The following is a 23,983-nucleotide window of genomic DNA, read 5'->3' as shown; positions in this document are numbered from 1 at the left end:
GCTGATCCGGATGGAAATGTCTCATACAGAGCAAGGAGGTTTAGCTATATTCTGAGATAACCCTAAATGGGACAATTGTTAATTATTATTATTTGGTTTTAGAGCACCATTGGGATTGGTTTACGCAGTAGAATCTGGCAGTGATTTTGCGATGAATTCTGCCTCAAAATCAGTGGCCGATTCCGCCTGCCATAGTTTCCAAGTGTTCTGCTCAACCCTACACTTTGCTTCGGTATTCTGTTGCAGGCAAATAGGGAAGGGGGATGGTGAAGCCAGTTAAATAAAAATAAATTAAGGCAGCTTCCTATTCATTTTCGACTGTGTGAATGGCCCCTTACTTCTATGGTGCTTTACATGTGAAAAGGAATTGCATACAAAACACACAAAAACAATTACAACAGAAGTTCAGTAGAAGAAGTCTTATAGGATAATAAATCAGACCTTCTAAAAAAAAAATAATAATAATCTGGACTACCCTATTCTGCGATATATGGGTTGAGGATTAGGTTGAATGCATTAGAAGAAGGAACTGTGCAGAAAGAGCTTAACTTTTTGCTTTTTGGGAGAATACGGTACCTTATGGACATAGCATACGGTAACATATGAAGTTACCTCAGTAGTATGGACATAGAACCCTTTATATCTGGTAAATTACAGGGACCTTGTGCAAACTATTAGTTAGCCAATGACTAGACAAAGAAATAAATATTATATTCACCAATAAGTGTTGTAAACATATACATGCACATAAAAATGCCTTTGAGTGTGGCAGACAAGCTATACATGCATCATGATGACACAAGATGCTTCTTCTAGCCTTGAAACCTGATCTGCTTCAGGAGCTGTTTTCTTTGCTGTCTACACAGCATTTCCTGCCTCCACAGAGGAAAGCATCTCCATTACAGTAAACCGATTCCTCTATAGACCCCATCCAGTGGAATACATAGGAGTCAGCTCAATTCAACACAACCTGAAAACACTAAGAACAGAAAGGGTGTCCAGAGTGTGTCTGGTCTGCATTGCAAATCAGGTTATATCATCTGCTGTCACATCCAGAAAGGAAGTAGGCCACATGGTTGTCTTATATTGCTCCAGGCTCAGCAACTAATTTCTGAATGAACACAGACGTCAGCGCTTAGCAAATAAGAACCCAAGAACACCCTTTGTACAGTGTAAAGGTGTGTTTACACGTTGCGATTTTCAGACCATGTGCAAATAACTCTATTGACGGTTTCATTTGATAGCTGCGGTTATCAAAACTGAAATTAATCTAGTGTGTTTGCCATATTGTTTCATTAGACAGCTTTACTATGCCAAGATCCCACCATAGCTACATTGTATAGAATAATCACTACATGTATTATTAGGAGCAATGTACATGTAATGAATGAAGTTATTGTAGCCTGATACTAGACCGTAACCCTTTTCGTTACCGCAGGCACATGCCAGGATGCAGCGACAGTGTGATCCTAGGTTAATGTAAAGCATACACCCTATATTTGATCAAGTCTTTAGTACTTGTTTTGCACTCTCATGCATGTTTAGACCTGTGCCTTTAACATGAAGGTGTATGACAAAAAGAGAAAAACAGAAAAGCGTCGCTGTGAACCTTATTACCTGCATAACACATTGGTGGCAATGTGGAGTCCTAAATCCCTCATCTTGACTTTGAGACTAATAAAAATAGCCTGCTAAAAACTCAAGCCTACCCTTATTATAGGAAAGAAATATTTGACAACCGGCACCAATACCGATCAGCTGTACAGGGAAACTTCAGTACCAGCATTTGACCATTATACAGGGTACACAGCCAAATACACTCAGCCCTTGTATTGTTTATAGTATGGATGCTGAAAGCAGCCCCATACAACCAATTGGTGAAGGAACCAGCCTCTAGACCCCAAACGCGAAATATTTAGGGCCTATCTTAAGCATAGGGTTTAAGTTCTGGAGACAGTCTAGTCTAGTATATTTACTGTACAGTACACACAAGTTAATTTCCCCAGTAATGTAAACCAATCAAGTAAGCATGTAAGAAGTTACATACCTTAAAGAAGCGGAGTCCGTCCAATTAACAGACCTATGGAGAAAAATAGGAGAGATTTTAGAATTCTATTACCTGCAGTGAGAATGCATATAAGAAAAATGGAGAAAGTTGTTTTTTTTTTCTAGGTCTAGAGTTAGGGCAAATAGTTTTTAATCCACCCCCTAGTTGTGGTTTGAAAAACTGAATCAAATTGTAAAGTGTGAAAATAGCCCAAACATAGACTAGGTTTTCTGTAATTGATATACCACTGTCACTTACTAGAACCTCACAGCATCATTTAATGCCCAGAACAAATGAAGACTAATATAAAATTGGGACTCAGCTTGTCTCCTTCTTTCACATCTTCCTCCTAAGACAGGGCATCACCACGTTACAAATACCGTACATTTAAAGGGAACCTGTTGGGTAATTTTTTTTTTTTACTCATAACTGGCCCCAGCACATGCAAGTAATGACATTTCTTGCAGCACTCCTCACTAAGATGTTGTCACTATTGCTGAAAAGTTAAGTTATAAGAATAAGTTTGGATATGCAGACTTACTAGAACTAGTCATAGGGGAGGTGAGCAGCTTCATCTAGTCACACAGTCATTGCACTACACACCCTGTGAGGCCAGCAGATAGGTACAGTATTAAAGATCTTTGGCCTTTGATTTATTATATAGATGTTTTTATTAGTTTGCTTGATAAAAGTTAAGTTTTAGTAGCCATTGACCCTATGTAAATTCATGATTTTCATTGATGGCATAGTTTCTTTTGGGGAGAAGAAACCTTTGCATCTGAGTAGTGCATTACTCCCCAATGTGTGAACTCCCTTAGGTACGGTGACTCACATCAGACAGTAAAGGTCATGTCTTGGTGCACAGGGTGTGATTTAATGCAATGACTAGATGAAGCTGCTCCTGCCCTCATTGACTACTTAAGGTAATCTGCATATTCCAAGCCAAGGTTGTTAAAGCTTAGAACTTGAATTTTCAGGGCCAGAGGAAAGATCATTCACATGCTGGGACCAGTTAAGAGTGGAAAAAAAAGACACCTAACAGATTCCCTTTAAACGCCAGCTAAGTGCTGTACATAAGAAGCTGCTTATTTCCGTCCTCCAGGTGAATCGTGTGACTGTCACATGATATTATGCACAATATGACTGAGACAATTTTAATATGCCTGAGATATTGACTCGAGTATACTTCAAATACATTTTTTTCTCCACTCCTTTGAAGCACTTCACACTTGCCAATAGTCATGCAAGAGAAGAGGAACGTACCTTCGATTATGAATGTCTGCCCATTACAAGCCCTCAACATGCTGCAGTTCTAGCACATCTTTAATAGTGTGTAATAAACTCAACAGTGCATGCTAGTAAGCATTGAAAGAAAAAACGTTGGCCTTAAGGGACATGACGCCAAAAAAAGAATTGCAATCTGAGCTTGCCACGGCTGAAGAGATAGCAGTGAACACAGGCAGCTTTTTGGAATAGAACTTGGCTCTGCTTAAACCGGATATTAATCTGATGAAAAAATACACAGAGCTTGATACTTGCCCCCCGCATTCAGCTCTTTGGACACATGAATAGTGCTCAGTTGGTTAAAAATGTCAAGGATTTTTTTTTTCTTTCCAGAAAGACTAAGAACTAGAGATAGACTTGGGGAGAATTCCATTAAAGGATACAAAATCTTTAAATTCCATTAAAGAGGTCTCCTGGGTAACATTTATGTAGCATATAGGACTACAAACCTTCAGCCATTTGTGTAGTTAACAATGAAATAAGTGCAAACATGGCAACCACTTGCTTCAGTTTTATAGTAGATGACATTTATGCCAAGTCTGGCATTCCAAACAATTACATAAAACCTCTTTTTTCCAAGAGATCATATTATAAAAATAATTATATTTCTTTATAAAAAGTACACATATAGTGGTATGGATTCTAATAATAATAATGATAATAATTATAGAGCAATACTAAGCACATTTGTAAGTATTTCTAGCTTTATTATCAAGATTCAAATGGCAGAAAAGTCACTTGTTTTCTACTCATGTCATAATAGAGCATCACAGTAAAGTTGCTGACAACCTCCATGTAATGGGGTTGTATCATAAAGACACTGCCTGCTCATGACCCCTGTTAAGACATATGGATGTTGTATGTTTGGATCCTCCCTTTATGTGCCAGAATACAGTGCTGCTATGAGAAACAGGAGGGATGGGAGATCTCCTCTTCTGGCAGACTGTAGCCAACCATGCACTGGATTACACAACTGGTCATTCATCTGAATGGCTGCCAAATACTATATGGCTGGCTGGACACAGTTTTCCCTGGCAAAATTAGCTATTTGCCAGGAGCAGCTTATCGCCCCAGGGCCAAAGTTGGGGCAACCCTTTTCAGGTACAGCACAGATTTTGTGTATAATGCATCATTGTTCACCATTTCTGTGCCTTGCATTCTGAATAACAAAAGCTGGAAAAAAAAAAAAAATCTAAAGTTGTCCAAATTAGGAAAGAGTTCCAATGGAAACATGGAAATCATGACTTCAACGACATGCATAACACAATTAGAGAGAGAGGAGTTAGAAGGGAGAAAAAACAACAAACCCAGGATCAAATATTGTTATAGTAAGAAGTACCGCCTCAGCCACCGTCCCCATGTCTCCATCTCAATTCTATTTGCAAAAAGTGTCAATGGAAGGTTTGATGACTTGGGGGGTGGGGATTGTTAAGGGTCTACATAACTGATACACAATCAGGAGAATATCAGAAGTCCAACCATTGATTCCAAGTCTGAACGTGGGTATCTTTTGACCCAGCTATACCTTCCATTCCCTAAATATTAAAGATTTCTTGAAACCATGCAGTGAATAGATATCACCTGAGCTGGAGAAAATATGGAGTCCTAGGTACTTTATAGCTTATTCTCACCTTTCTTATCCAGAAAAAAGATGACTGCCTGGTACTAAGCACGCAGACTGAGGGTCCAGGGTTATATTAAGAGCATCACTCTTCATGTAATTATAGATATTAGAGATTTAAGTGTAATGTGGGGCTAAAGGCCATAAAAAAAAAAAAACTTTAATATGTGATTTTTACTCCCGATACATCTGCTACCTTATGGGTCACCACCAGGTTTTCTATAGCTATCGCATCAAGTTCTGTTAAAATATAGTAGAAGGGAATTAGAGGGAGCCATTTACTCTGATCTGAGATTGTGGACCATGGTATAAGGCCCCAACTTGACTGAGCATGAGACAGACTAGGCTAATTTGGGATAAAACCGCCATAAGAAAACCCTAGTCAACCCTACCAGAGAACTGCGCCTGGTGGATCAAAGAGAATGCCTTCAACATATGAGCTGAGGACCCCACAAAACCTTAGCCTGTTAGCAAAAAGCTTTGCAAATAGCTTAGTAGCCATGTTTAACAAGGAGATGGGCCTATAGTTAGACCATAAGTGCAGGTCATTCCCATCTTTAGGTATGACAGTGATATGAGTGTGCAGGAAAGATGGAGTGAATGGGGTGTCAGTTGAGATAAAATTAAAGGTTAATTGTGTGGAAATGAGGTCCTCATGGAGGGTTTTGAAGAAGATAACTGTGAACCCATCTAGCCCAAGGCTCTTTTGATTGGTCTTTCACAGCTGACTGAAGCTCCTTATCATAGAACAGGGCCTACAGGGAAGAAACATCCTCACTTGAAAAGCTAGGGAGTGCTGTGATACTAAAGTACTGGATTATGGAGGCAGTCGGGGGGTGTAGTCGAATGTGAAGGGGAATGGTTCGACAGGTTATAATATAAGAGCAACTGAACAAGTACTAAACTGTGCAAAGTCATGAGTGGAGACAAATGAATGCTTGGCACAACATGTTAAAACATTAACAGTGAGCTACCGCCTGTGGTCGCTCACCAGCTATCTTGGATGGGCCAGTTTAACTACAATAGCAGAAATCTTAGACCGAACTATAACGGATATGTCACTTTTCTATACAGACATTTCAGGGGCTCAGAAGTTAAGAGCATCAGTATCCCTGGTTGTCTTTCGTGGAGCTACATCGTCTGCACATTGGCTGCTGGGAGTGAGGGCCTCAGGACAGCTTTAGTCGTGGAGGGCCTTGAAGGTGGATGGTCCCAGAGTTCCTATTGGATCTTTGAGGATGGTGTCCCAGTCTGAGAGGGACAGTGGAAGGATCTCAAGTTCCCTAAGAAAGGAAGGAAGGAAGATCACCAGGAGAAGGCAGATTTAGAGTGGTCTTAATTCTTCTGATGTGCAGGGCAAAGAGGAAACCCCATATTTAAGAGATATTGTGTTTGTGTATGATGATAAGCAAGGACTTCAAGGCTGCTCTTTGTCTTTGTCATGAAATAACACCAACTTTGCTCTAAGTCTATGATGGGTCGCTACCTGACTTTCTGCATAATCTCCTCTTTGAAGGCATAAATAAAGAGCCAACAAAATTCTTGGCTCTTAACGTTCTGTGTGCCCTGTCAATTTCGATAGGTGAGCTTGCCAGCACACCCAGAAGTTCGATACCTTTAAGGATTGGAATTAATTCTGTTGAGTTGAATAAAGCACAGATGCTTTGATTTCAACACAGATCCAGGGCTTTGTTGGTGGGTGTTCTTGCCCCCTCAACTAATTTTGACAGGCAGGTATGCTAGTCTGCAGAAGGTCATCATCTACCTCCGATGAGTAGGCCTCTACTTGTATATTGGCTGGATGAGGGTGCCATGTGAGAGGAGGAGACAATAGGATGGAGGGACAGTCTTTTTGATCGGAGACTGACAACCTAGTCACTTTGTCATTGACTCTCCCTGACCAAAGAGTGAGGCAAAGTGCAAGAGGGTGGGTTTGGCACTGGCTGAGAGGGTCCTGGAGGTAGAGGAATTCAAGGACTCAACCAGGGTTTTTCCGATTTTGGTTTTCCCCATGAAAACAAGTGTAAGCTCCCATAATGCTATGGCCTAAGGATGGAGCTCAGCTAGCAGAGGTCCACCAGCCATTGGAGCAAACCACACACCCACACATCATTTTTATATTGTAGACCTTCTTTTACGGTCTCATATAAATATAATTGACTCAGTGTGGGTCCCCTTGCATATTAACTCCTTAATGATGATGCTGATGGAAATGAGTACCATCAAAAATTGTCTGACCCCCTACATTCCTTAGACATAACTTGTAGATGTGAAAGGTCATTGACTGACATTTATTTTGTATAGCAAAAATCACTGGGCCTGACTTTTTTTCTATGCAGATTACAAGCAGTTCCAGTTACTGCACTCCACTCACAACTTCTGCATAAGCTGTGCTCAAGAATAACAGTACTGCTCAGGATAAGCAGTAGAAGGGTTAACCAGGTCTGGCAGTCATTCAATGATCACATTGATTTCTACCAAGTGTATAGAAACAGTGCAGCTCCCATAGAGGTACATCGAACAGTAATTTCCATAGAAGTGAATGGGAAGTTAAGGAAGCAGCACAATGGTCATCTAGGTGGTTTCCTTAACTTAAATTTATTTCTCAGAGTGTTACAGAATTAAAACCCAAGCCCTGCTGACAGCTTGGATATCACCATCTGTGAAGTTGCCAGTAAACCCGAGGATGTTAGAGTATTAGATGACATACACTATGTGATCAAAAGTATCCAGACACCCCCAAAAACATACGTTTTCATATTAGGTGCTTTGTGCTGCCACCTACTGCCAGGTACCCCCATATCAGCGACCTCAGTAGACAGACATTGTGAGAGAGCAGAATGGGGCGCTCCGCGGAACTCACGGACTTCGAATGTGGTCAGGTGATTGGGTGCCACACATCACACAGGTCCATGCCAAACGATGCCTCGCTTGGAGTAAGGAGCATAAACATTGGACGATTGAACAGTGGAAAAACGTTGTGTGGCGTGACGAATCACAGTAGACAATGTGGCGATCCGATGGCAGGGTGTGGGTATGGCGAATGCCCGGTGAACGTCATCTGCCAGAGTGTGTAGTACCAACAGTAAAATTCGGAAGCGGTGGTGTTATGGTGTGGTCGTGTTTTTCATGGAGGGGGCTTGCACCCCTTGTTGTTTTGCGTGGCACTATCACAGCAAAGGCCTACATTGATGTTTTAAACACCTTCTTGCTTCCCACTGTTGAAGAGCAATTCGGGGATGGTGATTGCATCTTTCAACACGATCGAGCACCTGTTCACACTGCACGGCCTGTGGCGGAGTGGTTACACGACAATAACATCTCTGTAATGGACTGGCCTGCACAGAGTCCTGACTTGAATCCTATAGAACACCTTTGGGATGTTTTGGAACACCGACTTCGTGCCAGGCCTCACCGACCTACATCGATACCTCTCCTCAGTGCAGCACTCCGTGAAGAATGGGCTGCCATTCCCCAAGAAACCTTCCAGCACCTGATTGAACGTATCCCTGCGAGAGTGGAAGCAGTCATCAAGGCTAAGGGTGGGCCAACGCCATATTGAATTCCAGCATTACCAATGGAGGGCACCATGAACTTGTAAGTCATTTTCAGCCAGGTGTCCGGATACTTTTGATCACATAGTGTAGGTGTATAGTAACATGAAATTCTCTATAATGGAATGGGAGGGCGATGCAATGTGATGTACCTGGATGCGGCTACAGCTGTATACACAGTCTGGGCCACTGATGCTTTCACTTCTCAGTAAAAGACAAATTTCAGCTATTTATCATTACTGGCCACACAGTAAGAGCAAAACTGTGCATCCAGTAATGAAATATAGCTATTATTCAGTGTTTTACATGCTGAGAAATTAGTGCACTGGTGGCCCAGGACTGAAGGTGGCTATAGCCGCATCGGGGTACACCACACAGCACGACTTTTAAAAAAACACATTATAATATTAGATTTTGCATACTTTGATAGGAAACGCTTATTGCATATATGTCGAAAATGAATGCGTGCTCTGTTTTAAAAATCTCTTACTAAACCAGGAACATTGCTGTTGACACAGGAGGAAAGTCTTTCTTCTGCTGTGAGGAATATTATGATGGAAAATTTCAGATTTTTCACAGTTTGTTGGAGGTTTGGAAAAAAAAAAAAAAAAAAAAAGGTCAAAAAGCAATTTTCATTGCGAGCTAAAATGAACAATTCTATGATGTCTCCATAGAACAGTAGATTCAGTATGCAATGGAGTACAGCATGAATAATTAAGAGGATTTGTGTAAAGCAAAATTATACCTTTGCAGCATCCCAGTGGAACAATGGTAAAAGTGTTAACTGCTGTTTAAAAAGGACCTTTCATGTTCTCATGAATATGCGGTTTTATAGACTGCTAAAAAGTGGACAGTGCGCTGAATTCACTGCAGTGTTGGATTTTTCGGTATGGATCCCGGGACTGGAAAGATCGGTGCTGTTAATCACAGCACAGATATCTCCCCGCTGTCAGAAGGGTGCTCAGAGTCATCATTTCTGACAGCGGGGAGATATCGGTGCCGAAATTAATGGCTCCAATCTCTCCAGCCACGGGGCTGATTTCAGCTTTCTAGCAGTATATAAAATCCCATACTCATGAGGACATGAAGGGTCCTCTTTAACTGTATTTTTGCAGTTTATCACCCTTTTTATGCTGTTTAGTGTTTTAAGTCATTGTAACTTTAAAAGATAGGCTGTACCAATGAGGCTGGAGAAAGGTAGATGGTATATCACTTTAAACTTTTATCATTCTAGTAAGGAAGAGGAGTTTGTAGATTAGGCTGCCCCAAGCCTAGGGCTGGGCAATCTATATATATAAAACTCAAATTCTGTAGTAGTCTGCTTTATACAAAACCCGATTTGGGTGAAATTTGGCACGCCCCCACTCCACGCACAGGAGCAGAATACTGTGCATGTTACATCTCGCTAGCGTCCCCCCCCCGTCATGAGATTGGGGGCCCCCAAAGTTAGGCCCGAAACATATAATGGGGAAATGTGAAAGTACTGAGGGGAAAACAACAGTTATGACTGACAGGGACGGATTATAGCGGTGGTGCCAAAGAATCGCTGCTAAAGGGGCCGCACCACCACACACAACACACGAACACCAGATAAACATCACACAGACATCACACATACACCAACCCACACGCACAATACCACACAAATGCCACAACACCTCACTCACACACACACAGAACACAAACACCACCCCACAAATATCACAGCACCACATGCACATTACACACACACACACGGACCACACATGCACACAAACACACACGAATGCACACTACGCATACGGACGAACAAAGCACATGCGTACTCACACACAACTACCGCACGGATGGACACTTGCACTGCGCACGAAAAAAAACCATGGATCATATGCGCACATACACGGATCACACACACGCATACATATACAGTATAAGCGGCCAGTTTCTTGTGGCCTGGGCATGTGTAGTTGGCTCTGCCCGAGGCCTAGAAAATTGAAAACCCAGGACGGAAGAAGACGCGCAGAGAGGCGGGTTCCAGTGCTGCGAGAGAACTCATTTGCATACCGACAAAAAAACTTGATTACAGACGAACGGTGGCGCGAAGAAGACAACGAGAGGTAGGAGAAGAATAGCCTTTCCTAAGACTATCCTGACGTGGTACCTAGAAAAAAAAATTGCGTTTGAATGATAGGATCTCTTTAACTATAACCAAGACTATGCAACCCTGCTTTCGGGAACTGAAGAGAAAAAGTACACTTTTGAGAGAAAACCTGCCAGAACTAGGAAAACATTAGCTGACCCTGGAAGAACCAGCGTCAGCCCAATGTTGTCAACTAGGGATTGTGGTGTCATTTCTTCAAATGGCTTACTGAAAAACACATTAAAAACCATAAGTTGTTTGTACTGCCTCAATCATCTTCTGAGCCTTTAATCCAGAACCAAAATTAAGGGCACTCAACCACCATCAGGCAGGAGACTTCACGACAGGGTGTGGCCTGGAGAAACTACCACCACCACCCATAGTGCAGGCTCCCTCTTCAATGCAAACCCAAGGAGTATGATAGGTTTGGTACAGCCAAATGAATACAGCCAGAGTGAACTCAACCATTACACCATATTATTCACATCTTCATTGGATTGCTGTAATCTTAAATATAAATCACAAACAGATAATCATCAGAATACGAAGTGCTTTGCTTGGAAATAAAGAAAAACTATGCTAATGCATTTCAGAGTAGTCGGTAATTCAGGGTTCTGTCCGCTGCTGAAGCTATAATATAGCTATAATACAGATTTCTATGAAAAGACACTGTCACTTCTTGTTAGTAAGACGCTAGACAGACGGGTGTGAAGGCTCCAGTTTGGTCACGTGGAACCAAATCTGAGATAACCTTAGACTTGTGCTGTACAATTGAGAGAAAGGAGTCAAAAACGTATTGTCCACATCTTTTCCAGTATTGTCACTACTTTCTGCTAATAAATTGACCCCTTTGACCAAGTTCATCCAGATCTAGAAATGAATGCATAAATCCCAATAGAGCTAGAGCTGAAATCATCCCTATAAATAAAGATGCCCAGATAATTACATAAACACAGCTAGTATTAGACATTTACCCTGAGATACAATGGGGGAGGGAGGCTCATTCACGTTAGTTACTTTGAGGAAGGAAAAAAAAAAAAAAAAGAAAAAAAGAAAAAAAAAAAAAAAGAGATTTGAAGCTTTATGACAGGAATGTGGGTGGGTGGAAATGGGGTATATGACCTCATAGAGGAGAGCCTGCCAGATACACAGTACATGAGGAATTAGAAGGCACAATGGAATGACAGATCAGACTCATGTCTTTCTCCCAGTGTCTCTTCTGCGACACTGACTTGGTGCTGGTTACCTGTAGCTCTCAGATCTGCAATAAACAACTAATATCAAATCTGTACTGGCTATGAAAGGGGGCAAATAACAAGCACAGATTCATTATGTGTCTATTAAGAATACATTCAGATATTTCAGATTTGTGGATTTTTGCTGTAGGTTTAAAATATGCAATTAGAGATGAGCAAACGCCGTTCGATCGAATTGGTATTTAATCAAATATCAGGCTGTTCGAGGAATTCTATTCCAATCGAATACCACGCAGCAAATGCTGAGAGGAATTAAACGCAAATTACATCCACTACTGCAAAAAGACAACCATCTAAAAATCCATATTTCCATATCCCCCTCTCCTGTGCTATAGACAGCCACCAAACCTCAGGAATATGATTATTAGCAGCTCACTGTCACCTCCAACTAACAAAGGAACATTTCCATGTGGACAGAAGAGGTGCAAAACCTGCCCTCACATACTGACCACGGATAAAATAAAGATCCCATCCTCTGATCAACACTACAAGATCGCAGGTAACTTCACCTGCAGCACACCTAATGTAGTGTATTTAATAATGTGTACCAAGTGTCCTGGGGGCCTGTATGTAGGTGAGACAGGACAGTCACTTAGGATGAGGATGAACTTACACAGACATACAATTAGAGAGCAGAGAATGGACCTCCCTATGCCAAAACACTTCTGCAATGAAAATCATAATATCACCAAGGATATGAAGATCCTGATACTAAGAGGAAATTTCAGAACCAGAAAGGATCGCCGCATATGGGAGATTAAACTCATGATGACCTTCAACACTCTCCAAAGGGGGTTAAATCAGGCACAGGGTTTCATGACGTTTTACACCTAGACACCACGTCACTGAACAAAAGAAGCCATAAACCTAGAGAGCTTTTCCTGTGAATGGATATATGTTTTTTTTTTAAACTGTGTATTTACATGTTCTGTTTTCCATCTATTTTGCATCTAACACTCCATTCCTGCATATATATGCCTACCTTCAGGAACTGTGTTATACCATCCTGATGAAGTGACCTAGTAGTCCCGAAAGCTTGATATGTCATCAAAATTTTTTTTAAGTTAGCCATTAAAAAAGGTATCAACTACTGAGGACTTCTCTCAAAAAATGTTTTTATTTTCTGTTTCGTTAGCGCTTAGACAAACAGGATTTTGTTTGAGGTTATTTTGCCTAAAGTTAAGGCTATATTTTATTTCGCTTATTTTTGTGCCCGACGTAAAAGTTTATTTATTTTGCTGTTTTTCTGAAATAAACCACTTTGCTGCAAGATCTATGCCCCTATCTCTGGCTGTTTGGGTCCACACCACTGCTTCTACCACGCTACCTTCCCTACACTGCATTTTCTGTATTTTATACACTGACTGACTTGTTCAATAGATCCACAGCCTTTTTAACTCCATCAATGTGGAGACTCCAATGTAATGTGTCTATTTTATTGTCCACTATTCATTTAATAAAGTCTACTATTTCTTTACATCGTGGTTGTGCTATTTATATAGGCAAGTTTTATACACATGTAATCCGAGCCATGTAACCTGTAGTCAGTCCCCAGTCGGACAGAGATTTCCAGAGTGAACGTTATATCAGCAGAGGGAGAAAGGAAATAGCCTTTCTCTCTGGTAAGATCGATTACAAAGTTTCCAATAATAGCCTATAATATCGATTTATACAGATTGTTGAAAAAGTAGAAACCATTTAAAAGGGTTATCCAACTATAAGGGCTAACTCACACATGAAAACCGCCTGGCTTATTTTGGTCTCGAAAAAAAACACACTTTCTAATTAGGAAGCTGTTTTTTGACCTTTAGGCATTTTTTGGAGCATTTTTTAGTAAAACCTGCTTCAGAAAACGCCAGGCGGTATTCCCCTCCCCTAAAGTCAATGGACTGTTAAAAAAAAACATTCCATTCACTTCATTTGCTTTCCTCAGGCGGAATCCACCTGAAGAAAGGTCATGTTGCTTCTTTTTTCTGCTAGCAGCAAAAAACTGCTAGCAGAAAAAAAAAAAAAAAAGTTATCAGTCTCCTTAGACCACCATTGTATGGAGACAGATTTTGAGGTGAAATCTGCTGTCAAAATCTGCCACATTGCTTCTGTGTGAACTAGCCCTTAATCAGAAGATCAGTGGCTTCCTGCATTGTTGACATGCGGAGGGCCGTACTGCTTGCTTTCTGTATTCTCGATGGGTTATGGGTACAGCAGCAGCGTCCCAAAGACCGCTAATTTCAAGAATGCAGTGAATGAGCACCACAGCACTCAGCATGTAAGCAATGACAGAAGTTGTGTGCCTGGGGAAACAGATGATCTGTGGAGGTCCAGATAGTTAGGGACCAACCTACTAGCTCTCAGTCCTCTGACTGGGGCAATATGGTAAGGTGAATTTTTTGAGACCCACTATAAAGAGGTCGCCGTTAAGTGGCTAGTAGGCTTATCCACATTGATCAATATGTATACTAAGAACCTCATGTTCGGTATGGTTAAATTTGCTGAGAAGCACTAGATCAATGTATAAGGTTGGAATGTGTGTGCCATGCCTTTCTCTTTTTGCACACACCAGATAGTTAGACACCATTGAATCAAAATTATGGACAGATACATTTTTAAAAGGTGGACAATCCTTTTAAGAGTAAGCCATCAATATTTGATCTTTTGATCTTTGGCAATCTCCAAATTTATTGTCAGAGTAAAGTTTAAAAAAACCCAAAAAAAACACGGTCCCAAAGCCTTGGCATTACAATTTCAGACACAATGATAGAATATTTATTTCCTTTAGTTACAAAGCATTCAGATTTTCTTTAGTCAGAATGTTATTACCCCAAGCACGAACAAAATAAAAAATTCAGGAGCTTTTCAAAAGGAATCTAGAGGCCAGCAGGATCTATTTAGGAGTATTATTTGCATCCATTGACATTAACAAATCCGTCCCATGGGTTGGATGCTAGTAACTACTTTTTCAGATAGAGTGGTTGACTGGTTTTTGGGAACTGTCCAGACCTGAACTATGGATAATGCCACCACTAAATGCTAAAGCCAAACATTTAGTTTCCAAGGCCCTGTTTTACAATAATGAATGGCAAAGGTAGCATGTGTCAAAGCCAGCAAATATTAGGCTAGGTTCACTCTAGTGTGGTCATTTCTGTTGTTCCGATCCATCAGAGGATCAGTGCAAAGGACGTTAAAACTGCTAGAATGACACATCAATTAAACATGAAAGGCGTCTTTAATGTTGTTTGCTGTTATCCTATCACAATGCTAGTGTGAAGCTACCCTTAATAAGATAAAGCTTCATAATAGTATTGTTCTTCATGTAGGTAAAGTAACTACAGTTGTATTATCTAGTAATAACAGTGCCCTCCATCTATAATATTCACAGTAGGGACCCTTTGATGCAACAATGCTGTCCTCAGAGCTGTGACAGCAGCTTGCAGTAGTCAGAAAATGAAGACTCCCCCACAGTGCCCCTACTTCATAGTCTAGCTACTAAAATATTTATTAACTGATGGAAATTGGTTAAACACACAAACACATTTAGAACGTCAATTATTTAAGAAAGACGATAAGCATATCAATTTGGTTTTGGAATGTGGGTAAAATGTGGGTACCAGAAAGGAACCCACAACCCCTTTAATTCAGAGCAATATTACAATTAAAGGTACGAAACACATAGGAGGAAATCCCACTGCAATAGTGACTTTAGGAAATCTTTTTTAAGCAATTGTTTATAATAGTTGGCACTAGAAATAATTGAAACCGTCTCTGTTGAAGTGATGTGTAGTTTCAGTACATGGTGGAGACATCCTCAGTTCCTCTACAGCGACCATGTGCTCACTGCCAATAGGACAGAACAAAACTGATGCAAGGAAAAACCAGAAGTCAACCTTCCCAACACCAGCAAAGGAAATCCCAACTGTTTACAAATTAGCTGCGTTGTGAACATTATTTCCTTGTCATTTCTAAAAATACTGGATTTCTCTATTGACCATATATTCCTTAAAATATTCACAAAGAGTATAGGAAAGTTAGTATACAGTCCTTATAGAGTATACTGTAAATACCCAAAAATATAGGTAAGTGGACATCAGAACAATATGTACTTTGTGAAAATGTCATACCAAAAGCAAGGAGTTATGTAAGGAGTTAAATTGGAAGCCCCCTAAAATCTAGTTACCACTAGTCATTTTTTTTTTCTATACATACTTAAATAATTTTTACATGGCTACTTCACAAGTTTTATTAAGCAAATTTTTCAAGCAACACATTGCATAGACTGGTAAGCCAAAAAAATCAAAATGAGTGGAGAAAGGAGAGAAAAAAAAAAATAGATGTGAGCATGATCATAGTTATTCTACTTTTGAGTAAATAAGGGTGGCTAGAGCACCTATGCTCATGAACACAGTGGTAACCTGTAACAGGAACGCAATGGCTGGTACTAAGAAGCAACACATTCACTGAGAAGGCCGCCGCCAGCGGAGTCAAGAGGGGAGGCAAGTGAGTAGAAGAACCAATTGGTGTAGGCCCCATGATGCAGGAAACAGAGACATAAACAGGGGAAAAGAGAAACAACCATAACAACATTGTAAGGGGGAAAACAGAAGGGTAGAAAGGCAGAAGTAACTAAGCTACAACTGAAAGGGAGAACAATGCAGAAGAGGTTAGAGAACTTGTCTGATTCCTGAAACAGCACCCTCAGCTGCCAGAGTGCCTCAAGTTTAGAGGAGTCGGGAGAGTCCTCTGCCACCATAGTCTCCATATGTGGAGAAGGTCCTGGAGCAATTCCACTAATGTGGGAGTAACAGCACTAACCCAGTGTCTGAGAATGACAGATCTGGCAGCTGGGAGGAAATGTCGCAGGAGGTCCTTTCTTTCTTACCAGGAATAACAGAAAAGAGAGCCAGCTGGGGAGAAGATGTGAGCGAGTGGCCAATGACCCTAACATGCAGTACTTCATATGTTTTTACATCTCTTCACTCTTACACTTTAGCCAATACCATAAAAGCAGTCCACTGATGGAAACCTGAGCACAACATTCTCCTGTTGCTAGGACCTCCAGTGACCACCTACAATCTAGAAGATAAAAAAGCACAGCACCAGGCCCTTCAGCCCCCTGCAGAACCACCCTAAGGAAAACAAAATGACCAGCTTTACCCAACAACAAAAAATAAAATTCTTACTCCTTCAGACATTCTAAATACAAGATTTTATTCTCATTTATTTTTAAACTGGTCACCTCATGTACATATCTTGGAATGTCTTGAAACAATGAAAAGGGTAAAAAGATACAGTTACCACAAAAATTTAATTTGTAATAGGAAATAGGCATTTCCTTGCATACACATCTTACTGACATTACTGCTGAGGAAGAAGAGAAGGATGGCCGCTTGTAGGATCAGATTGCTGTATGCACCAGGAAACCCCTTGGCACATAAAGTAAAATTATCCACAAGCCCTCATTCACCCAAAGGAGGTCAAGTGGGTGTCCTTTAGCCATCTATAAACAAATATTTGCCAAAAAAAACAAAAAAAACATACACCACATGGTATATGTCTCTCCATAACATATCTCCTATTCTATGGCACCTGTCAGAGGTATATAGTGGGAAATTCTCCCGATTTATACTTTCAATGGACGCTGCAAACCACACGAAACCAAACTAAAAAGAGGGACTTGGGGAAGTAGGGCTCCTGCCCCGACAACTGAGGAAAAGAATGAACAATAGAACACAAATTTTACTCCTGGAGGAGAACAGACTGCAGTTTGTACCGAGGGGGCTTATATACTGTACATTTTTACAGCCTGGTTATATATTGTTATGGTGATATATTTATCATGAAAAGCATGAACTCCTACAGTAACAACTAAAAATGACACAGATTCCCTCACAGTGGCCAACACCTGCACGCTGAAAGGGACTGGAGACGTTGCCTTGCTTCCTTTTGGCAGCAGCATGAGGTGAAACAAATAGAGGATTACATTTCTTTTAATTCCTGTAATATAGCATGACTGATTTCTAGGAATACAGGTTTTCAGCTCCAAAAGGAGACTGGTTTTTACAATCTAGGACTCAAGGGATCTCTACGTAAGAGGAAACTAATCTTTTCTAAGTGTCAAGTAGACAGCATAATCTCACCGTTTAGTTCAGCAGTTTTATGGACCAATGGATGAAACTCGTGGATAAAAGTCAAGACTTTCTGCCTCCTTTCTTTGCTTGTAGAGGAGCAAGATCAAATACACTGCAATATAGATCTGAACAACAGACAGACCAGCATTGAGTTGGGGCATACACATTTTATAGAGGCAGATCTTTCTGGCACACTCACAACAAAAACTACAAGACTGGAGATTTATATGTCAGCAATTTGTGTACTTTTCTAATACAAATGTCTTGTACTCAAAAAATGACACCAAAGTAAACTATGCTGCATCTATTAAAAAGCAATAAATGCACCCCAATAGAGATGTGGTACGCATCTTCTGGTATTCATATAACCTAGTCCATCCAATCCTTATCTATTTAGATCCCCCCCTTCAAATTATTGAGGTCAGCGTGGAAGCCAGAAAATACTATATATGTGTGAAAAAGTGTAGTGTATAATATTATTATTATTATTATTATTATTATTATTATTATTATTATTAATAATAATAATGTTTCTTTTCAGAGCACTATTAATTCCATGGTGATGTACATTTGAGGGTTTACATAGAATACACAAGAGTACAATACTAACAACGACCAACTGGAACAGTGGGATAGAGGGCCCTGCCCACAAGGGGTTACAATCTATAATTGAGGGAAGGGGGATAGAAACAGTAGGTGGGGACTGAAGCTGTTCAGATGATGGAGTGGTGGAAGAAACTCAGTCTTCTCTATGTTCCATTTGAGTAAGAGGAATGAGAGGAAGAAGGCTATAGCTGACAAACACTCTGGAACTTTGCACAACACAACGGTAATTGAGTGTTGTTGGTTTAACAGTGGTATTGAAAACCAGTCTATGAACTGGCAAAGCCCGAGGGTGTAATTGGAGAACAGGAGGGGTCTCAGGACAAAGCCTTGAAGAACACCAGTAGAAAGATGAAAACCAATAAGTTTGCTTTTCTGCTTCTCTGACAGAATTAAAAAAAAAAAAAAATTATAATATATATATATATATATATATATATATATATATATATATATATATATATATACACACACACACACACACACTGATCACAGACAGATTTTACTTGCCCAACACGTTTGATCTAAAGAAAGTAATCGCTCCCAAAGGCAGTAACGTGCCAGTTTAGTACACATGCCACACATGGATGTGCTGGGTGTGCACGTATATAAAGACGACAAGCAAGATCACCGTCAGCCAGCAGCTACCTAATACGTATGGTCAACTTAGTACCCAGAAGACGTATGCCATACTGAACAATAGGAACACACAACTTTCCCAGAAGGAACAACACCTAGTGATTACCCAAAACTCATAGGAATGCCCTTAAAGCAAAGCCCACACAAATACCACAGAGAAGTGATTATCTGTATCTTTATTCCTGGTGTTTACACTGCAGAGTTCAGTCATGTCTTGGCATTGAGAGCATGAGAGCATTGTAATAATTTAGAAGAATCCATTGTTCTGCTGCTATACAGAAAACCCACACAGGTAATTACAGAAGATAAGGGTAAAGACTTCAGTATAGGTAAAAATCACAGCATCTCATGCAAAACGTCAACGAAAACCACCATTGTATCTACTGACTAGATGAATGGCTTACTATTCCTGGACAGGGTACAAATACTTTTACCTCACAATTTCTAAATCGTACACACATATATTGTGGTTATGACAAAGGCAGTGTTCCAATATAAATCTATTATAAATGTAAGCTGTAATTTGTATGTTTCAATATGTCATAGAATCACGTTTCGACATTCACTTTTGGAATCCTTGGAACTTGAGGACTTTTTTCCACATTTAAGAAAGTCTCTTCCCTGTTCTAATCCATCTCAGCAGGAATATCAGCACATTATGTTTTACTATAAGTTGCCTCCTGTTGTGCTCACAAAGCAGTTGCTTCAGGGGAAATGTATCATTTTATGGCACCATTTAAACGAACAGTCAACTGAGTAATGCATGGACTCTCCAGAAGGAGTCTCAAGCATGGACCCCCTGTACAACACCCACACACTTTAGTAAAGCTTATGGGTTGTCATTCAAGAAAATGTACACAATATATGCAGTCAAACCATTTTTTATTGCAGCTTGACTGCCTTAAAGGGGTTTTCAGACAGTTAAATATCCAGAGCATCATTGTTACTTTGAACATGTGATCTGTGGGGGTCCCAGGTCATCACTATTTAACGGTCAGAAAATCCCTTTAAATACATCAAGGAGAATTCATGGCATCAATGTACTGTATTATATTTATAAAGACTTTTTCATTCCATATATTCATGAAAATAATTTATAATAATACACACAATGTATCTTTATTTCTACATGTTGTTGAAGTGTGGATCTTGGAAACTATTGGTATCTGTGAAAAGTATCTATACATTTTGTAGTGTATTTTTTCATATCTAATTTATAGATTACTCAGAAACTGACAATTATACTCCAGGACACCATTTATTCAAGATCAATTGTGCCAACAAGCGCGCAGATATTGCGATGACTACTACATTTTTATGAAGTTAGTATAAACGATGATATCACAGTTTAGCTTCAACAAAAATGTTCCCAAAAGGACAAGAAAAAGCTGCAGAAAAATCCCTCCACATTCCTATCTGTTTCACATCAGGTTTACAATTCCTCCTCTTGTCAGACATGTGGTTCTTATAAAAGGGCCTGGCCGTCACATCTGTATCAGCTCCATAAAGATCAGAGACGGGCGTGCAATCTCCATGTTACAATTTATTCATTACCTTTATTTAATGCATCAGAAAGAGACAAACTTCTGTACCATTATGTACCAATGCAAGTGCCAAAAACAATCTGCCATCTAATGGGCTGGTAGATTAAACTTTTGCAGCGTAGCATTAGCCTAGACAAATGTAGGCACACCATTGAGTTGTAAAATAAATCAACACTTTATTTTTGCGAGACAAAGTTGTGGCAGCCCCATTCACTGAAATTGCATGCAACATTATAAGGCGATTCTTGGTAGAGAAACTGGTGTAGAAGCCGCAATTGTGTAGCCCCAACATAAATTAGCCCCTTTGAGGTTTCTTATTTCAATTAAAAATTTTTTACTCGAACCAGAAATTGTCATTGGAAATAGTGTTGCAGTTTAGTAGATTTAAGGCCATCATATTATCCTGTATACATCCACCAATCAAATACTCTAACCATTATTACTTCTTGTACACTTACCTTATTGATTCTAAACATTACTAATCCTTTAGATACAAAGTTACAGATTCTACCAATTCTATCTTCCCATAAATAAACAGGACATCTGACATATGTGAAAAGCCAAGATTGCTGCTGGTGAAAGGGTCATTAGGGTCAAGTCCTATGAGTGGCTCTTACAATGACTGGCTTTAATGTGACCTTACTAATGACAATACACATACTTCACATAGAAGAATATGCAAATCTGTCCTCCATGATGTAAATAGGAAGACAGTGCCTCAGTCATGCAGCCCAATAGAGGGCACTCCCTAACATCATGCCCGACCTTCCCAGAGGCCTTTGCTGCAAATGATGTGGGATTTTACCAAGCCTGTCTTCACAGCCGAGGAGAGCTGTTTCGATCTGATTGGATATCTTCAGCCTGGCGCAAAGAAGACGTGGCAGAGGTGAGAGGCTTCTAGACAGGGTTAGGGGGATATCATCACTCCTTAGGGAGAGACCACCACTTAGGTGTGTGGAGTCCTCTGAAGAGGATCATGGGAAGAATATGCAAATCTGTCTTCCATGATGTAACTAGGAAGACAGTGCCTCTTTCATGCAGCCCAATAGAGGGTGCTCCCTTTAACATGGAAGACAGATTTGCATATTCTTCCCATGATCCTCTTCACAGTGGAGCACAAATGGCTTAATAAGACTCCACACACCTAAATGGTGGTCTCTCCCTAAGTAGTGATGATATCCCCTTAATACTTCACAATAGTCATTCAACTACTTTTTCTCCACCCCTATTAAAAAAATTTGGGATAATAGTTATTCTAGAAACAGACACGTTTTTATCTCCCTTTACTTTCTTTCTTGCAGCTGTAAATTTCCTGAAGATATACCTCTCAGCTTAAGAAACAAACTTAAAAAAAAAATAGTACTTCCAAAAATGTTGCGACCATTATGACCTAACTTAAAATTAAGGATCCACCTTTATTGTCCGGAAAAGCAGGTAAAATGATCATGCTGCATGTTTGAAAACACAGTTTTCCCACATAATTTTTTCCCGCCAAGTGGGGATAAGATTAAACAAAATCTAATTCACTTTGTTGGGACTATGAAACCGTGTTTCGTTTTATCAACAGCCAAAAACACTGAGCTTCCATAACATGTGGCAGCCCCATACACCACACCGTGAAAATATACAATGGTGTATATGGGGCCATAGAAATTAATGGGTCAGTGCACTAGCCATGAAAAACACGACTAACTCAATAACAGTAGTGTACATGAGTCCTTAGACTGGGTTCACACTTCCATTCCCATTCAGTTGCTTTTATGTATAGTCATATACAATGGGAGACTTTAGTATTGCTTTCTGAAAAATGGAATGCTGACTACAGGGACTTTTCACTTTTATTTTCACATTGGTTTCAGAAACAAAGTCATCCATATGTATCTTTTGATAAATGTTAGTGATAAGAATATTCCCCGCTGATACAATAATGAATATGGGGCATACCAACTGAATCCAAATGCGTGACAAGTATCAGTAGGTTGGATTTCAACATGTCCAAATCTTTGTTCTCCCAGTAGATAAGCCACTGCTGGAGGCTTCTCTCCCTCTTACCTATTAAATGGAAACAAATGCTTGCTTACAGGGAGGTCACCAGACTCAATTGTCCAACAATTATGTGTATAGGCTCATAGAGTATTACAGTTAAGAAAGAAAAGTTTCTAAAAAAAAATAAAAAAATATTAGGTTAGGACCTTTTTGGGTTGTTCTACTGTACATGCCAAGCACAAGTCTATAAAAACACTAAATGTAAGGTCAGCTGCTGCTCCACAGGTAGTCTAACAGCGTCACCAAAGCAGCAACATCATATACTGTGAAATATATGGGTGCTGTAGATACTAAATGAAATGTGTCCATGTAATGTATTGTGGTCTCTTTCCATATTTTTACATAAATATTTATTTATCTTGCTTATGTAGTGCCAACGTATATCTGCAGCGCTCATCAGACATGGTCATTACTCACTATCCAACATAGGGCTCAATCTAAAATTCCTATATTAGTATGTATTTGGAGTGGGGAAGGATACCAGAGTACCCAAGGGAATCCCATGCAAACAAGGAGAACATACAAACTCCTTGCAGAGGTTATCCTTGGTTGGATGTGAACCAAGGCCCCCAGTGCTGCAAGGCAATAACACTAACCACTGTGCTAACCACTGAGCCACCATGCTATCCCTTAATTACCAAATAAATTAAATGTTGCACAAATATAAGTATAAATATAAGTATAATATAGAAGTAGAATATACTTTGTGCTTCACTTTGTAATCTTTTTTAAGATATTTATTTGCAGTCAGCCATAACATTAGAACGATTTGCTTAATCTTTTATAGCATCCCACAGATCAATTAGAAAGCAACAATTTGACATGTTCTTCAAACCATTCCTGTCCAATTTTTGCCATGTGACAGGGAGTACTAACCTGCTGAAAGAGGCCACTGCTATTAGGACATACAGCTGACATGAAGGGATGTACTTGATCAACAACAATGTTTAGCTAGAGATAATCCTATTAATATTATAAATGTGAAAGTTTGTGAGTTTGGATGTTTGTGGGTTTGTGTGTTTGGATGTTTGTTAGTCAATCACGCAAAACCCGCTCGACCGATTTGGCTGAAATTTTCCACAAACATAGATAATACACCCCATTGCGCAATAGGCTACTTTTCGTCACAATAGCGCACATATGTTTTT

At 39.9% G+C, this 23,983-nt stretch overlaps 1 protein-coding gene across 3 annotated transcripts in view; it reads right to left on the bottom strand.

The window, feature by feature from the left end:
* Window positions 1-23,983, bottom strand: part of TLN2 (talin 2) — a 169,446-nt gene that overhangs the window by 126,581 nt on the left and 18,882 nt on the right. For all 3 annotated transcript variants that reach the window (XM_075273793.1, XM_075273794.1, XM_075273795.1), the window contains exon 2: window positions 2,048-2,080. The gene's annotated coding sequence lies outside the window, so the exon portion shown is untranslated. The remainder of the gene's footprint in view (window positions 1-2,047; window positions 2,081-23,983) is intronic.

The sequence above is a fragment of the Leptodactylus fuscus genome, chromosome 5 (assembly GCF_031893055.1).
Source record: "Leptodactylus fuscus isolate aLepFus1 chromosome 5, aLepFus1.hap2, whole genome shotgun sequence".
Classification (NCBI taxonomy): Eukaryota; Metazoa; Chordata; class Amphibia; order Anura; family Leptodactylidae; genus Leptodactylus; species Leptodactylus fuscus.
Note: the sequence above shows the minus strand (reverse complement) of the source record. Positions and strands in the feature narration are given on the sequence as shown.